The sequence below is a fragment of the Nycticebus coucang genome, chromosome 4 (genome assembly GCF_027406575.1).
Source record: "Nycticebus coucang isolate mNycCou1 chromosome 4, mNycCou1.pri, whole genome shotgun sequence".
In the NCBI taxonomy this organism is placed as follows: domain Eukaryota; kingdom Metazoa; phylum Chordata; class Mammalia; order Primates; family Lorisidae; genus Nycticebus; species Nycticebus coucang.
In genome coordinates this window covers 85,379,127-85,395,611 of record NC_069783.1, presented here as the reverse complement: position 1 = coordinate 85,395,611, position 16,485 = coordinate 85,379,127, and the positions used below count along the sequence as shown (strand labels likewise).

The following is a 16,485-nucleotide window of genomic DNA, read 5'->3' as shown; positions in this document are numbered from 1 at the left end:
GTGTTGTGGTGGGCGCCTGTAGTCCCAGCTACTTGGGAAGCTGAGACAAGAGAACTGCTTAAGCCCAAGAGTTTGAGGTTGCTGTGGGCTGTGACACCATAGTAGTCTACTGAGGGCGACATGTTGAGGCTCTGTCTTAAAAAAGACAACAACAACAACAACAAAAAAGATAGCACTTTGGAGATTTTAGGTATTTTGGGAAATGGGCACAAAGACCAAATACATATTTTTTGGCAGTTCCTCAGAAAGTTAAAGAGTTATGATATGACCCCAAAATTCCACTCCTAGGTATATATCCAAGAGAATTAAAAACATACAAACCAACATCCTCCTTGAAAAACGTAATAGAACAAAAAATGCAAACATATACACACAAATGTTCATAACATAACCCATAAACTAGAAACTGTCCAAATAACGAATAATGGATTATTCAGTCATAAAAAGAAATGAAGTGCTGATGTGTACTGCAAAATGAATAAACCTTGAAAACATTAAGTATTCAATAAGCCAGATACAAAAGGCCATATACTGTGTCATTCTGTTTTTATTTCATGTCCAGAATAGGCAAATCTATAGAAGCAGACTAATGTTGGTCAGGGGGTGAAGGGAGGGTAGGACGGAAGATGACTATTAATGAGAGGACTGTGTTTCTTTTGGGAGTGATGTGATGGAACTAGATGATAGATATAGGTGCACAACTCTGTGACTATACCAAAAACCAATAACTATATACCTTTTTTTAAAAGGAAGCCATAACTTCTAAACATCCAGAAATATTTGTTTCTGTGACAAAGTAGGAAAAATGTTAAAGACTTAAAAAGCAGGTCAAGTGTGGTGGCTCATATCTACAATCCCAACACTTTGGGAGACCCAGGCAGAAAGATTGTTTTAGGCTAGAAGTTAGACATAGTGAGACCCTGTCTCTACAAAAAACTTTTTAAGAACATTAACTGACAACTCAGCATCTGTAGCACAGCGTCTGTAGCTAGCCACATACACTGTGGGTGGCAGGTTCAAGCCCGGCCTGGGTTAGCTAAACAACGTCAACTTCAACAAAAAGTAGCCAGGCATTGTGGCGGCCGCCTGTAGTCTCAGCTACTTGGGGGGCTGAGGCAAGAGAATCGCTTAAGCCCAAGGTTTGAGGTTGCTGTGAGCTGTAACGCCAGGACTCTATCTCAGAACAAACAAACAAACAAACATTAACTGAGTGAAATGCCACATGCCTGTAAGTCCCAGCTATTTGTGAGGCTGAGGTAGCACTCCTGAGCCCAGGAATTCGAGGGTGTAGTGACCTACGGTTGTACCATTGAATAACCACCGCACTCCAGCCTGACAGAGATCATGGCTCTAAAAACGGAATAAAAAAGCAGAAGCCCAAGCTGGAAGAGAGAGACCATCTAGAATTTACCAACTAAACTTCCATGTACCAACTGTGAAATCTATTAATATTTTCAAATCTTAGCAACTTAGATACATCTGGAGTTTGATACTACTGTTACTTCCTTTTTTAAAATCATTTACAGTTCCTCTACTTTTTGGTTGTCAACTTCATAAATGATAAAGACTAGTAATATATGGTCTATTAATTAACATTGGAAGTTCTCAGTATGTTCTATGGAAAAATAATTTCCACAAGGAATTTGGAAGCTCAAGAAAAGTATAATAATCTGAAACAGAAGCCTGGGAAAGCCCTGTGCAGAGAGAAAGGTTCCACTAATGCACTTTCAAATGGTTCAGTGGAAAGCAGCCAAAGGTAAAAACAGGTTTGAAAAATCACTATAATGACCAGACTGACAGGGACTCCACTAAACTTCTAAGTCCCAAGGGGAGATTTCTAATTTTCTTTTGATCTCTCTGCATGAAAGTACAACCTGCTTCTAGAAAAACCTTTCTGTGAAAGCAATCTAAATGGATTCTGTTCCTAGAAATAAAACTGGGGAATTACTGTAACAGCTATCTTCACTGTAACTAAACTACATCCAGGATGGCCTCTGTGGTAGTCACTTTTCACCCTGGATAAAGTCTCACACCAACTGTGTCTTTCATTGTGATGACCCAGAAGACCTAGGCCCCATATACAAGCATGAAAGAAATAGCTTCCAGGGGCTGCGCCTGTGGCTCAGTGAGTAGGGCACAGGCCCCACATACCAAGGGTGGTGGTTTTGAACCCATCTCTGGCCAAACAGCTACAAAAAATAGCCAGGCCTTGTGGCAGGCGCCTGTAGTCCCAGCTACTCAGGAGGCTGAGGCAAGAGAATCAATCGCCTAAGCCCAAGAGCTGGAGGTTGCTGTGAGCTGTGATGCCACGAACTCTACCGAGGGTGGGGGTGGGGGTAGAAATAGCTTCGAGGCAGTTCACCACAAGCACTTTTTAAAGTCACTTTTTTACGACTTGATTCAACAAGTTCTCATAGAAGAATTAGCATGTTAAATCCAAGCAAAGAATGAACATACATGGTTGGTCTAAGTTAAAAATAATTTCCTTTCAATACAATAGTACCTTTTATTTTATAAAACAAATTTTAAGCACGACAATCTCAGAAATTAGAATAGTCATGGTTTCCTCCAAAATCAGACATTCATCAAACTAAATTAAACAGAGTTAACTCCTAAATTGTATGTTGCAAAGCCTAGCTAAGGTTTCAAGCTCTGCCCTTGGAGTTGACCGCCTAGCTACTTCACTAGTAGCTTTATGTCTACTAGTTCCACAGAATCAATAAAGCATCCCATACTTTCCTGTAAGAGTTTCACGCTTTGTTGTAAACTGTTATTTCTCTCTTACTCCCACAAAATTAATTGAAGGTAAGAAAGATGACTGCTTAATCCTCAATGTTTGGACATGGTAACTAGCACATAATAGGCATCCAGTTACTATTTACTGAAAGAGTAAATATAATGAATTATGTATTGCATATTTTCAATTTAAAGGCCAGAATTGGAAACTGTCTCATACTACCAACACCCTCTGAAACAGACACAAGCTTCACACTCAGCAGTTCACTGATCTCCCACTCTTTTGTACAATGTTGAGTGTCTACTAGGCAATAGTCTTGCAATCTAAGTTTTCCAAATACCAAACAAGTCAGGAAATAATAGTGTCCCTATTTGCCAAGGATATTATCCCTCTAAGTAGAAAAATCCCAAAGAATTTACACATACACACAGAGTTCTAGAACTAATAAGTGGGAATTCAACAAGGTCATGGGATACAAGACCAATAAACAAACACATATACACATAAACACACACACGTGCATGTCAATTCTCAAATAAGACATGCTCACATAATAGTCTCCCCCTCAGCTCAGCACCCGTAGCACGGTGGTTATGGAGCCAGCCACATACACTGAGGCTGGAGGGTTCGAACCCAGCCTGGGCCAGCTAAACAACAGTGACAACTGCAACAAAAAAATAGCCAAGTGTTGTGGTGGGTGCCTATAGTCCCAGCTACTTGGGAGGCCGAGGCAAGAGAATCACTTAAGCCCAAGAGTTTGAGGTTGCTATGAGCTGTGATGCTACGGGACTCCACCACGGGTGACATAGTGAGGGGCTCTGTCTCAAAAAAAAAAAAAAAAAGTCTTCCTTACCACCACCCCCAGTTGTAGGTCCTTTCTCTCTCCCAAGTAATTCACAAACTTGTGCTTTGATTCAAGCTACTTTTAAGATACTGTTTCTTTGTAACAGAAAACTATCCCAAGGTTTGTCAAAGATACAATGAAATACATCTCAAGTTTAGTATATGTTTCTATAAAAGTGTACCCTAAATCAGAATATAGGAGAGTAGAACAAATTTACATACATATTAAAAAGGTTTCTGGTTTCCCACAAAAGCAAAAATTATAAAGCCCCTGTCAAACCTTGAATACAGTTTCAGCATTTTGTGCATACAAAGGGTGTCAAAAAAATCTATACACATTAAAAAAAAGAAAGTATCTGTATAAAAAAAGAAAATACCTGTATAAATCTCAACATATACTGATTGAATACAAGTCATGTTGAGTACCTCTTGCAATTGCAAAAGTCAAATATGACTTGAGTATTGCAAATTTGATAGTTTTTTCTTTTCTTAAAGTGTGTATATATTTTTGTGGCACCCTCTATGTATTTGTTCTATTTTCTTCCTTACTGATCACAAGGCTTATGACAATCATATGTACAACTATGTGACAAGATTCATTATTTTGGCCCACCTAAAATAATCAAGACAAAGTATTAAGATTGACAACCATGTTTCTCATACTTACTCTGTATGTGCACTTTCAATCTTCTGTCTGCCACTTATTTTTATGATGAAGACAAGAGGGCTCAAATAATTGCACACACACACACACACACACACTGTTAAAGATAGCTCTGCTAAAACAAAACAGCTGTCTGGTAGGCAGCACCACTATGCTGTAGCTTAAAATGTCTGCTCATCAGGAGATAATTGAAAGTTCTAATTTGATCTATGAAAGGCAGTTTAAAGGTAACAATTACACCATCCAAATATATGCTACCCACAAGTTAAACACATGAGAGATGAGACCCACCATGATCCAGAGTACTCATATAAAAGTGATTCACAACACAAAAAAGGTATTGCTCTGATGATGATGATGATGATGATGACCATGATGATGATTCAAAGTTTAAAAAGGCTGAAAATGGCTGGGTACTAAGCCTCATGTCAGTAACCTTCTCACTCTGGGCAGCCAAGGTAGGAAGACTGCTTGCAGCCAGCAGTTCAAAACCAGCCTGAACAATATACTGAGACCCCATCTTTACAAAAAATAGAAAACTTAGCCAGGCTTGGGTGGCGCTTGCAGCACAGTGGGTAGAGCACCAGCCCCATTTACCGATGGTGGTGGGTTCAAACCTGGCTCCAGCCAAATTGCAACAAAAAAAAAAATCTAGGCGCTGTGGCAGGCGCCTGTAATCCCAGCTACTTGGGAGGCTGAGACAAGAGAATTGCCTAAGCCCAAGAGTTGGAGGTTGCTGGGAGCTGTGTGATGCCACAACACTCTACCAAGGGCAATAAAGTGAGATTCTGTCTCTACAAAAAAAACTTAGCCAGGCGTGATGGCACGTACCTGTAGCCTGTAGTAATAGCTACTTAGGAGGATGAGGGAGGAGGATCACCTGAACCCAAGAGTTTGAAGTTGCAGTGACCTATTGATAACACCACTGCATTCTAGCCTGGGACAACAGAGTGAGCCTCTATCTCAAAAAAAAAAAAAAAAAAACAAAGAAAGAAAGAAAGAAAGAAAAAAGTAAAAGAAAAGGAAAAGGGCCAAAAATTTTACCAGTTAAGATAAGAACATTTCAGTAGAAATAAACAGTAGGAAGATTCCCCAGAAATTACTAAGACCTGACTTAACATTTATATAACTATCTTGAAGGCAGAAAAAAATTTAAAATGATCTCAGTTTATAAATACAGTATCATACATACATATATTCCATTTGAGCTCCTCTACATTATTAAAAGTTTACTTCACTTCCATAAAATGGACAGATACCTTAAATTCAGAATTAAGCAAAATGCAAAATAGAAAACAAGTCTTGATGCAGATAACTATAAAGAAATTCATTTAAGAAACAATCCTAACTGTACCTAAATGAAAACTCTGACCTCATAGAGCTATACTCTATGAATTCTATATAGAATTCATTCTAGGGCGGTCGGTGCCCATAGCTCAATGAGTAGGGTGCCGGCCATATACACCGAGGCTGGCAGGTTCAAACCTGGTCCAGGCCAGCTAGAACAACAATGACAACTGCAACAACAACAACAAATAGCCAGACGTTGTGGTGGGTGTCTGTAGTCCCAATTACTTGGGAGGCTGAGGCAAGAGAATCATTTAAGCTCAAGAGTTTGAGGTTGCTGTGATGCCACAGCACTTTACCCAGGGCGACAGCTTGAGACTTTGTCTCAAAAAAAAAAAAAAAAAATTCATTCTAGACTGGTTCCTTTAAAAAAAAAAAAAAAAGGCAGCAATGAAAATAATTAAATTAAAAAGCTTCTACCAGGAAAGGAGATAATCAAGAGTGAACAAGACAATCTATATGATGAGAGAAAATATTTCCAAACTATATACCCGACAAAGGACTGAAACGCAGAATCTACAAAGAATTCAAATCGGCAAGAAAAAAACAAACAATCCCATTAAAAAGTGGGCAAAAAAATGTAAATATTGAGCTTTTCAAAAAGCAGATAGACAAATGGCCAACATCACTAATCATCAGAGAAATACAAATTAAAAACTACAACGAGATACCACCTTATCCTTATCAGAACAGCTATTATTAAGAAGTCAAAAACAACAGATGCTGGCATGAATGCAGAGAGAAAGGAATGCTTATACATTGTTGGCAGGACTGCAAATTAGTACAAACTCTAAAGAAAACAGTAGAAATAAATGCAGACAGAGACAGACCCACCATTCCATCCAGCAATCCCACTGCTGGGTATGTACCCAAAGGACATGAAGCCACCTTATTGAAAGACACCTGCATTCGAATATTAATCACAGCACAAATCACAACTGCAAAGAGGTGGAATCAATCTATTATCTTTTTTTTTGCAGTTTTCTGCCACAGCTGGGTTTGAACCCACCACCTCCGGCATATGGGGCCAGTGCCCTACTCCTTTAGCCACAGGCGCTGCCCAGGTGGAATCAATCTAAATACTCTTCAATTCACGAGTAGATAAAGAAAATGTGGTATATATACACTACATGGAGTACTATCCAGCCATAAAAAGAAATGAAATAATGTCATTTGCAGAAACATGAAAGGGACTAGAGATCATTATCTTAATTGAAGTTATCTTGGAAATGGAAAACCAAACACCACATGTTTTTACTAATAATGGGGACTAGTAGATGTGTGCAGATAGGCACAAAGTAATATAAAGGACATGAGAAACCAAGGAGGGGCTAGGGCGAGGAAGATGAGTATGGGATTAAAAACTTAACCTATTGGGTACAATGAACCCTCTGGTGATTGGCACCCCAAGAGCCCTGATTTAATCCATCACAGAAGATATCTATATCTTATAACTTATGCCCACTTAATATTTTGAAATAAAAAGAAATTCATAAACATTAAAATCAAAAAAATATGAGGTACCACTAAGAAGACTAGAAAGTAGGGGAGAAAAAATCCATGCAATCCCAGTCTCATTAATTTTTTTTTTTGAGACAGACCCTTGCTCTGTCACCCCAGGGAGAATGAAGTAGCTTAGCTTACTGAAACCTCAAACTTCTGGGCTCAAGGGTACCTCCTGCCTCAGCCTCCCGAGTAAATAGGACTACAGGCACCTGCCATGACACCCAGCTAATTTTTCTATTTTTAGTAAAGATGAAGTCTTTCTCTTGCTGGTCTCCTCTTGCTCAGGCTGGTCTTGATCTTCTGAGCATAAGCAATCCATCTGGGTCTACCTTCCAGAGTGCTAGGATTACAGGCGTGAGCTACCATGCCTAGCCTCATAGAAGTCATAATACCTTAAAATAAACTAAATAAAACCAAGACAAAAAAAAACCCAGAAAAAAGTCAAAGGGAAGGGAGAATTATGACATTTACATTCAATTAACATTTTTTGAGTGCTGAGGGCTTGAGTCAGTATTGTTCAAAGTACTTTCCCACATATTATCAGTTTCTAGACAGATTAAGGATTTATTATTAGGATGAGAATAAAAAGATAAAGAATAAAAGTATCTAAAACTAATTCTATAAAAGTCACTGACAAGATGAACATGGATATCAATGCAAAGTGTTAGAACAGAAAAACTTGAAGCTTGAAAATGTTATTAAAAAAACAACAGACTGCTTCATACTGTCAGTAGTAAACTGTGGAAGCTTTGGGCTTGTTAGCACTTAGCACACAACAGCAGCTCAACAGAGGAAGGAAAAGAAACAAATAGAACACTCATTTTTATCTGGAGGCAGTACACAGTGAAAACAAAAACTTTTTTGGGGGGGGAGGACAGAGTCTCACTTTGTCACCCACAGTAGAGCTCAGTGACATCACAGCTCACAGCAACCTCAAACTCTTGAGCTTAAGCAATTCTCTTGCCTCAGCCTCCCAAGTAGTTGGGACTACAGGCACCCGCCACAACGCCTGGCTATTTTTTGGGTTGTAATTGTCATCGTTTGGCAGGCCCGGGCTGGATTTGAACCCACCAGCTCCAGTCTATGTTGCTGGCGCCCTAGCCGCTGAGCTACAGGCACCAAGCCTGAAAACAAAAACTTTTTTCAGTATATTAATAGCTGGTAAATCTTCAAAGTAAAAGAAAATATAGTATTTGGTGTTCAACCTCTGACCTTTCAGAATACAACAGGAGATTCACATGTAGGCATTCTGATCCAGAGAGGTTATTAAAGACCAAAATCACAGGCATAGTGTGCTATAAAACCAAACACAAGAAAAAAAAAAGAAATAAAGAAACATTTATACTTAAGAGCCACATCACGCAGTAAGAACTAATAGTGCTCACACCTGGAGCAGAGAACAAGATCAATGACTATCACGGGGAAGAAAAGAAAGCCTCCAAAGTATATGACAGTAGAATTGCAGAGGTAAGAAAAAGGGAATACAGACAAAAAGAATTTAAATATCTGCTAGACAGTCCCATTTTAGAGAGCCCACTCACTGCCTTCAAATTCAAAATGTAGAGTCTTTAGGCATCTTTATCTCTAAAATGAGTAGTTGAATCACATAAGATTTCTTATAGCATTTGACTCTTGATGTCATATTTTAAAATGGAACTCAGATTCTACCTTCCCCTCTCCTTCACGTCCTTTTACTGATTCCATAATGATATGTCCATTACCCATGCTTTTTCAAAACCTTTGCTTTTCCAGCCCTTCTCTCATACTCTGCCAGACGCCATCTACGTACCAAGTCCTGGTAACGCCTTCCCCAAAGATCCCTTCCAAGGGGCCCTTTAAAATTCTACCACCACTAATAGGATCTAGTTCACCCAGGGGTGGGGAACCTGCAGGCCTGGGGTCACACACATGTAGTCTTCTGGGTCCTTTAATGCAGCCTTTTGACTAAATCCAAATTTTACAGAATAAACCCTTTTAACAAAGTATTCCCATCTCCCTCACTCCCAACTCCAAACCAACCTAAATACGGCTGACATCTGGTCTCAGATCATGTCCCTCCCTATTCAAAATGTCTCTACCCCACCCAAAGTAATTTGGTGTCTTCTCAATCTACTTTCCCCAGGTCTCCATGGCTTTATAGAACTTGATCCAATGTAATTTCAATGTTTTTATCCCATTTCCCCTCAACCTGATCCTTCCTCTCTCACTCCTCTACACCTTGGTTCTTGCCATTCTCCCCTCCAGGTGCTCCATTCTGTCTACTACCCACATTCAATCTCTGGTAAAACTCACAGGTGAGAAGAGTCCCCCTCCCTGTTTCAAATCCTACCCCTTCTTGTCTGTACCACGCATTCAGCATTTGGCCTATATAACTTTGTATTACTGGGCATTGTTTTTGTGTTTGTTACAAACTAGATAACAAAGTTCTAAGAGGATGAGAACCATTGTTTAGGTGATATAAAGTTCAGTGAAATAACTGTCCCCCCATGCGGACGTTTCTAAGGGCTCATACCAGTTCTGTGAATTACCAGCTTTATACCAACCAGAAGCACTGTTATATCCTATGCTATCCCCTTGGTTTCTTCCCCTTTCAAATGCAAAAGTCTGGTCTCGCCAACTAACTTAAGTTCCTTGAATACTATTAATAATACCTTTTCACTATTCCTTACACTGACAATATTCCTTAAGTAGACCACTGGGCAAAGAATGATACTTAATATAAACCAGTAATAAAGACAACTAAAGATCAGTCAAAATGTCTCAATGCAAACAGTGCTTAACACTGCTTAAAGGTACAGACTTTATAAATACCAAGTACACCCCGTTTTACAGTTTTTAAAGCCAGTTTACATCTGTTATCTATTTCATTCCCTCAATTTACTGAGAAAAACAAGCTAAACAAGACTGTACATCCAGTAAATTGACAGAGCGGGGACTCAAAACCCACATCTCCTGAGCCCAAGGACAAAATCTGGTACACTATTCTCCAAGTGCAGACTGATCGTATTTTCTCAACTAGCCTCCAAGTTCCTAGAGGACCAGGTCCACATATAAGGTTTCTTTTAAAAGTCTCTAATCATCTCCTGCCAAATGTCTTCATTTAACAATAAGATGAATTAAAATATAACTAAATTTCACAGGCATAACAAACCCATGAGAGATAACACATAGCCTGTAAGAGAAGAAATCACCATCCAGGCCTCAATCTTAAAGACTTAGCGATACAAGGCTTATGGCCTCCCCAGTGTTTCCCAAACAAACATTTTGATCTCAGCCACACAATCACCAAACCCAAATAAGGAGAAAGCCTACTGTATTTTTCTAACACCCTTGAGTCCAGCCAGATAGTCCAGTCTCTGTTCTTTGAAGTGTTAGGCTAACATCTACTCTAAGAAAGACCAGAAGTTTCTGCCACTTTCCTACAAACTCCTGGAGCTTTCAAAGAAATGGCATTTCCTTGGTATCTATAAACTTTGGAAGTACCAGGGGACTCCAAGTACACAGCTCAGGGCCAGGGCCAGGGCCCTCCACAAATCTCCATAAACTCCATTTGGGGGTCTTTTTCAAAAACCCCAGCTTTACAGATGAAACAACAGGGCCCCAAATAAAAAAAATAACCAATTTTAATACCTGAAGTGCATAGTTTGCTAAAACACCTCTTTCACCATTCTCACATCTCTGAGACTAAGACATGAAGCCAACAGAAATATCGCCATCAGCTCTAGCAGGACAGCATCATAGAAGCACTGGCAAATTTCTCCTCAGCAGTGTTATTATTCAAAGTTCGAAATTACTTAAGAGATAAAATAAACTTAGGAAAATGATTTTCTTATGCCAAGCATTTAAGTAGTTTCAAACAAGTTCCTAAAAGCAACATGAACCAAGTTGTATTCTCTAGTCTATAAATGAAGTTATACTAACTCAATATCTGAATTATACGGACATTAGAACTCGTTAGGAAGCAAAGCAAATGCTGAGAAGGTTGGGCCAATTAGGAAAACAGAACATTTTATTGATGCAACACATAGCTCTTTAACTATAACAGAAATTTATTACTGCTGTCTGGGTCTAAGTGTCCCTTTTCTAGAACTGTCTCTGCTCCACCTGCTGAACAGTGGATCATATTGGCCATACATATGACACTGGGAGAGAAAAGCTTAAGGTGGTCAGAGGATTCCAGGCCCTGCCCCCCTTACCAATTCAGGGAGAGGCCCCCAAATAAGACAATATTGATACTCTCTGGAAACATTGTTACAAAATAGAAAAGGACCATGTTCCTGTCTTTTGAGCTCCATTGGCCATCTTCACCTCCATGTAGAGAAAACTCCCCTGAGAAGGAAGCCAGCCACAGAAAGCACAACTGAAAGAGGCAGAGAACACAATTGGTCCTGATGACATCTTCTATCGCCCTGGAGCCACCCAGGCCTAAGTTTAGTCTATTTAGTTATGTGTTAACACATTCCAATTTTAATTAAAACTATTATGTCACCTGAAACCAAAACACTTAATCATGTATCAATCTAAATGAATAAGGTGCCAGATAACAAAAATTATCTCCCTAGTAAGCCTATGGCTAGCAAAGCTAAATCTACTTCTAAAACCAACTGGAAACACCAATACTATCCTATTATTCTTACCTAAAATATTTTTATTGAGAAGGTATATCCTCATTCTTTCAAATGCACATTTTGGTTTGTGATTATCTTTCAAATTTTTTTAGAGCAAGTTTTGTGAACCATGGATAAGTCAAAAATCCACGTTTTTGGATATGTCTTGGAACCAATGTGGTGCAGTCTAAAATATCAATTACGTGTTTGGGACAGATTTAGCTAATAAATTCATAGTACGTCAACAGTTTGAAAAGTTACATTCTAGTGACTTTGTTTGTTTGTTTTTGTTGTTGATGAGATAGAGTCTTACTCTGTTGCCCAAGCTAGAGTGGCATGGTGTCACCCTAATTAACAGCAACCTCAAATTCCTGGGTTCATGTGATCTTCCTGCCTCAGCCTTCTGAGTAGCTGGGACTACAGGCACCCATTACAACACCCAGTTGATTTTTCTATTTTTAGTAGAGATGGGGTCTCACTTCTGCTCAGGCTGGTCTTGAACTCCAGAGCTCAAGCAATCCTCCTACCTTGACCTCCCAGAGTGCTAGGATTACAGGTGTGAGCCACCACTTCCAACCCATTCTGGTGATTTTAATCTTAAAAATGAGCCATGTGGCCACCTGAGAACATGGAAGATAATGATGACCTGAAAGCTGCAGTGGAACTGAAACCATCTCAATCCACACGTGAATTAGCAGCAAGGTTTGAAGTTATTAATCCAACAATATTAGATCATTTGAAACAAACTGGCAAGGTAAAGAAACTGGATAGATTGGGTTGTACATGAATTAAATAAGTGTCAGAAGATGAATTGTCTTGAAGCTTGCCTTTGCTGTCGCAAAATAAAGAGAAACCATTTCTACTTATATGTGATGAAAAATGGATTATTTTAGACAACCGCAAGTGTTTATTCAGCATGACGGTTGGATAAATATCAAGTGCTGAAACACAACCCAAACTGAATATTCATCAAAAAAAGCTAATAGCATCTGTTTGGTGGTCCAGTGCTGGCATTATCCACTACAACTTCATGAAACCAGGTCAATCAATTACAGCAGATGTCTACTGCAACCAACTGAACAAAATGATGAGGATGCTTGTGATTAAGCAGACAAGACAGGTTAATAGAGACACACCAATCTTCTTTCAAGACAAAGTTGGACTACATGTCGCAAAAACAACACTGCTCAAACTACAGAAGATAGTTTGTGGTAGAAACTGATCATAGGTAAATGGAGTTTAAGCCCATTGCTCTCACCACCCTTATTCCGGAAAATAAACATTACCCTATTGGAATTAACATGGCAGCAGCCAGCCTGGAAATGGTCCTACAGTAATGAACCATAAATTTCCCAGCTGCTCTAAATTGCCTCTGTATAGCCTGGCATTCTTTCATATAAAATTTCTATTACCAACAATCATCTCTTTAAAAATGCCAGTTTCTTCATGTACTTACTTTTGGAGGTATGAAAGTAGTATTAGAAGGTCACTCATACCTGGTGGATTAGTTTGTCCTTTGCCATTTAATCTACCTGTAACCAAGTCCATCGGCATAAGGAAAGGAATACCTTTTCTTTCTTTTTTCTTTTTTTTTTGCAGTTTTTGGCTGGGGCTGGGTTTGAACCTGCCACCTCCAGCATATGGGGTCAGCGCCCTACCCCTTTGAGCCACAGGTGCTGCCCCTGGAAAGGAATACCTTTTCATACTTATTCACAACTTCAGGGAGAAAAAAATGTAAACATAAATTTTACACCTAAAGGACGCTTTAAAGCAGGCAGTCACTCACCAGTATGATGCAATGGGTGTATTCTATATAAGACCTTGTGAGATCTGTACAGTCCCTAAGATTCTTCTTTATTCATACCACATTCTTTCAAGAATATTACCACACATAAGCTGGGAGAATGAGATCCAAAGCCCTAACAGAGGGTCCCAATTGAAGCCTTTCTCTCCATAGGAGCCCACTAAATCACTTGCCCGGACAGGTGCATTCAGAAGCCCTGAAAATTTCCCTTTAAACTTGATAAAGGAATTCCAAACTTAGTTTTCAGTAGACATACCTTGAGAAGAATATATTTAAGATTCAGTGTAATATCCACCACATCAGGGCGGCACCTGTGGCTCAGTGGGTAGGGCGCCAGCCCCATATACCGAGGGTGGCGGGTTCAAACATGACTCCTGCCAAACTGCAACAAAAAAATAGCTGGGCATTGGGGCGGGCGCCTGTAGTCCCAGCTACTCGGGAGTCTGAGGCAAGAGAATCGCTTAAGCCTACGAGTTGGAGGTTGCTGTGATCTGTGACGCCACAGCACTCTACCGAGGGCAATAAAATGAGACTCTGTCTTTAAAAAAAAAAAAAATATATATATATATATATATATCTCCACCACATCGCCTACAGAAAAGTTTAATTTAGAAATTATCCACTCTGAAAAATACCATAACCCAGATACCAAAGCATGTGTGCCTTTACACAAAAGAACACCAAAAGAAAGAAGATAGATCTGGTTTTGGAAACTAAAACTGGCACTTGTGGTATTTATCTTCTGTCACTGTATAACTACCTTCAATCATTTAACTATATTATTATGAAATTAAAGGAAATAAGACTGGCAATCTGGAAGACAAGAGGGTAAAGATTATGAGGCTGGGATGGGGCAATGGCTCACGCCTATAATTCTACCACTCTGGAAGGCTGAGGCATGAAGATTTCTTGAGCTCAGGAGTTCAACACCAGCCTGAGCAAAAATGAGTCTCCGTCTCCACTAAAAAATGGAAAAATCAGTGGGGCATTTTAGCATGAGCCCTCCAGAAGGCTGAGAGAGGAGGACCACTTGAACCCAGGAGTCTGAGGTTGCTTTAAGCTAGGCTAATGCCATGGCACTCAAGCCTGAACAATAAGAGATTCTGTCTCAAGAGAAAAAAAATTAAAAGGCTGAGAAAGGAACACATATAACTAATCAAATCAGACTATTTTAAAAGTATAGTATATTATATGGTTAATTCCTCTCAGACCACATATCTAGAAAAGTTTCCTAATACCAAGCAAAGAGGTCTAAAATTCCAGCTTTGCTAACTCCTTACAATCATTTTATTCATCTGAGATTGGATTTAAATTCCCTAAAACAAAGCTTACGATCACATCCTCCTGCAATTAATATCCTCTCTGTTACAGAAAAAATGCACTTTACTTTCCATCTTTTCCCTTTCAAGACTTGCCTATCCAACCCTTCAATCTTTGACATGGTCCCTAAGAAGAAAATGTTCCTTCCACCTCTCCAAGTCCAGGTACTTCATCCATTCTCTCCTCCCACTAGTTCATCCTTTTAGCCTTTAACAAAACAAAGATTTCCTTAGGAGAAAGGGAACAATACCTTCCAGCACCTTAAAGGAGCAGCCTTGGATTTCCTTATTATGTCAGTTTGCTTATCTTTCTTCTTAACCCCCAGTAATACAGTTTGTTTTAACAACCCTATGAAACCTCTAGTACAAAGAATTACTGAATCCCAATAGCCAATTAAGAGACCAACCTCTCTCTTTTCTTTAAACCCTGGCCCTCCATTCACCAAGAGAAATTCAAGGTTGTGGATAGACCCTACTATCTTTCCTCCTTGCATCCCCTCCACTGTCCAAAATCAAAGTCTTTCCAGGAATCCCAGTCTATTCCACCTCCACTTCATTTCTACCAACTATATCATCACCACCAAGTCAAATTTCCTTTCACAGGCAGCCACCAAGGTCTGCTCCTTTTTTCCATACTAACATTGCAGCTCCTAGTTTTTCTGTCTCAAGAGAAAAAAATCAGCAGGGCATTTTAGCATGAGCCCTCCAGAGTGAACTCCAGAATGAGATTTGGATCTCATTCTCCCAACATAGTTTTTCCATATTAATATTTTACCTGCTATAGTTGTAGGTTTGTTTTTTCCTTTTTTTTTTTTTAAAGAGAATCTCACTCTATTGCCCTGGGTAGAGTGATGTGTTCTGGTAGCTCACAGCAACCTCAAACTCCTGGGCTCAAGTGATCCTCTTGCCTCAGCCTCTCAGGCAGCTGGGACTACCACAATGCCCAGTGAGGATCCCCCACCCCCCGCCCCCATTTTTAGTACAAACGGAGGTCTCGGTCTTGCTCAGGCTGGTGCAGGTTTGTTTCTTTCTCAGAGTTCCCAAGTGACTACAGCGCTCAGAATGAGACATAGCTGTTAACACTCCCTTACTGACAAGTGCTCACCCTCAAATGAAACTAAAATGAAACGCAGTCTGGGAGAGCAAAGTGTGAAAAATATGGAGCGGAGAAGCTTGGCCAATGCCACTGCCCTCACCTCAGTTGCTACAAATATCTGCATTTCCTCCTGGCTACCAAACCTTTTATGTATATTTCTGTACAGCCCACAAGTTGGGAACCCCCCGCCCCACAACCTCTTGAATAAACCCATTAAATAAGAAGTACTTTACTCCTTGATCAGAAGAAATCATTACTGTGACAATTTTAATGTAAAGATACTAAACATTTGGTGTTACCTTAAAAAAAAAAAAAAAAAAAAACCCAAACCTCTTCTCAGTCAGTCTCCACAAGTTAAATTAACTTTGGCAAAGTACCCGTTCTCAGGACCTGGGGCAGTAACAAAGTAATCTATGTGAAACACCTTCTAATAGAAAAATCTGTTTTCTGAAAGGAAAATTTTAACTAGGTAAGGCCAAGTAACAAGTCGTGCCACAATTCGCTCAGGAAAGGTCGCCTGTCCTCAGTCTCCTCAGAGGTTACACCAGGAGAGCTTAACAGT

At 39.6% G+C, this 16,485-nt stretch overlaps 1 protein-coding gene across 1 annotated transcript in view; it reads right to left on the bottom strand.

Annotated features, from left to right (window-relative positions):
• The window catches only part of RMND5A (required for meiotic nuclear division 5 homolog A), a 76,621-nt gene that overhangs the window by 58,914 nt on the left and 1,222 nt on the right, over positions 1-16,485 (bottom strand). The window lies entirely within an intron of this gene.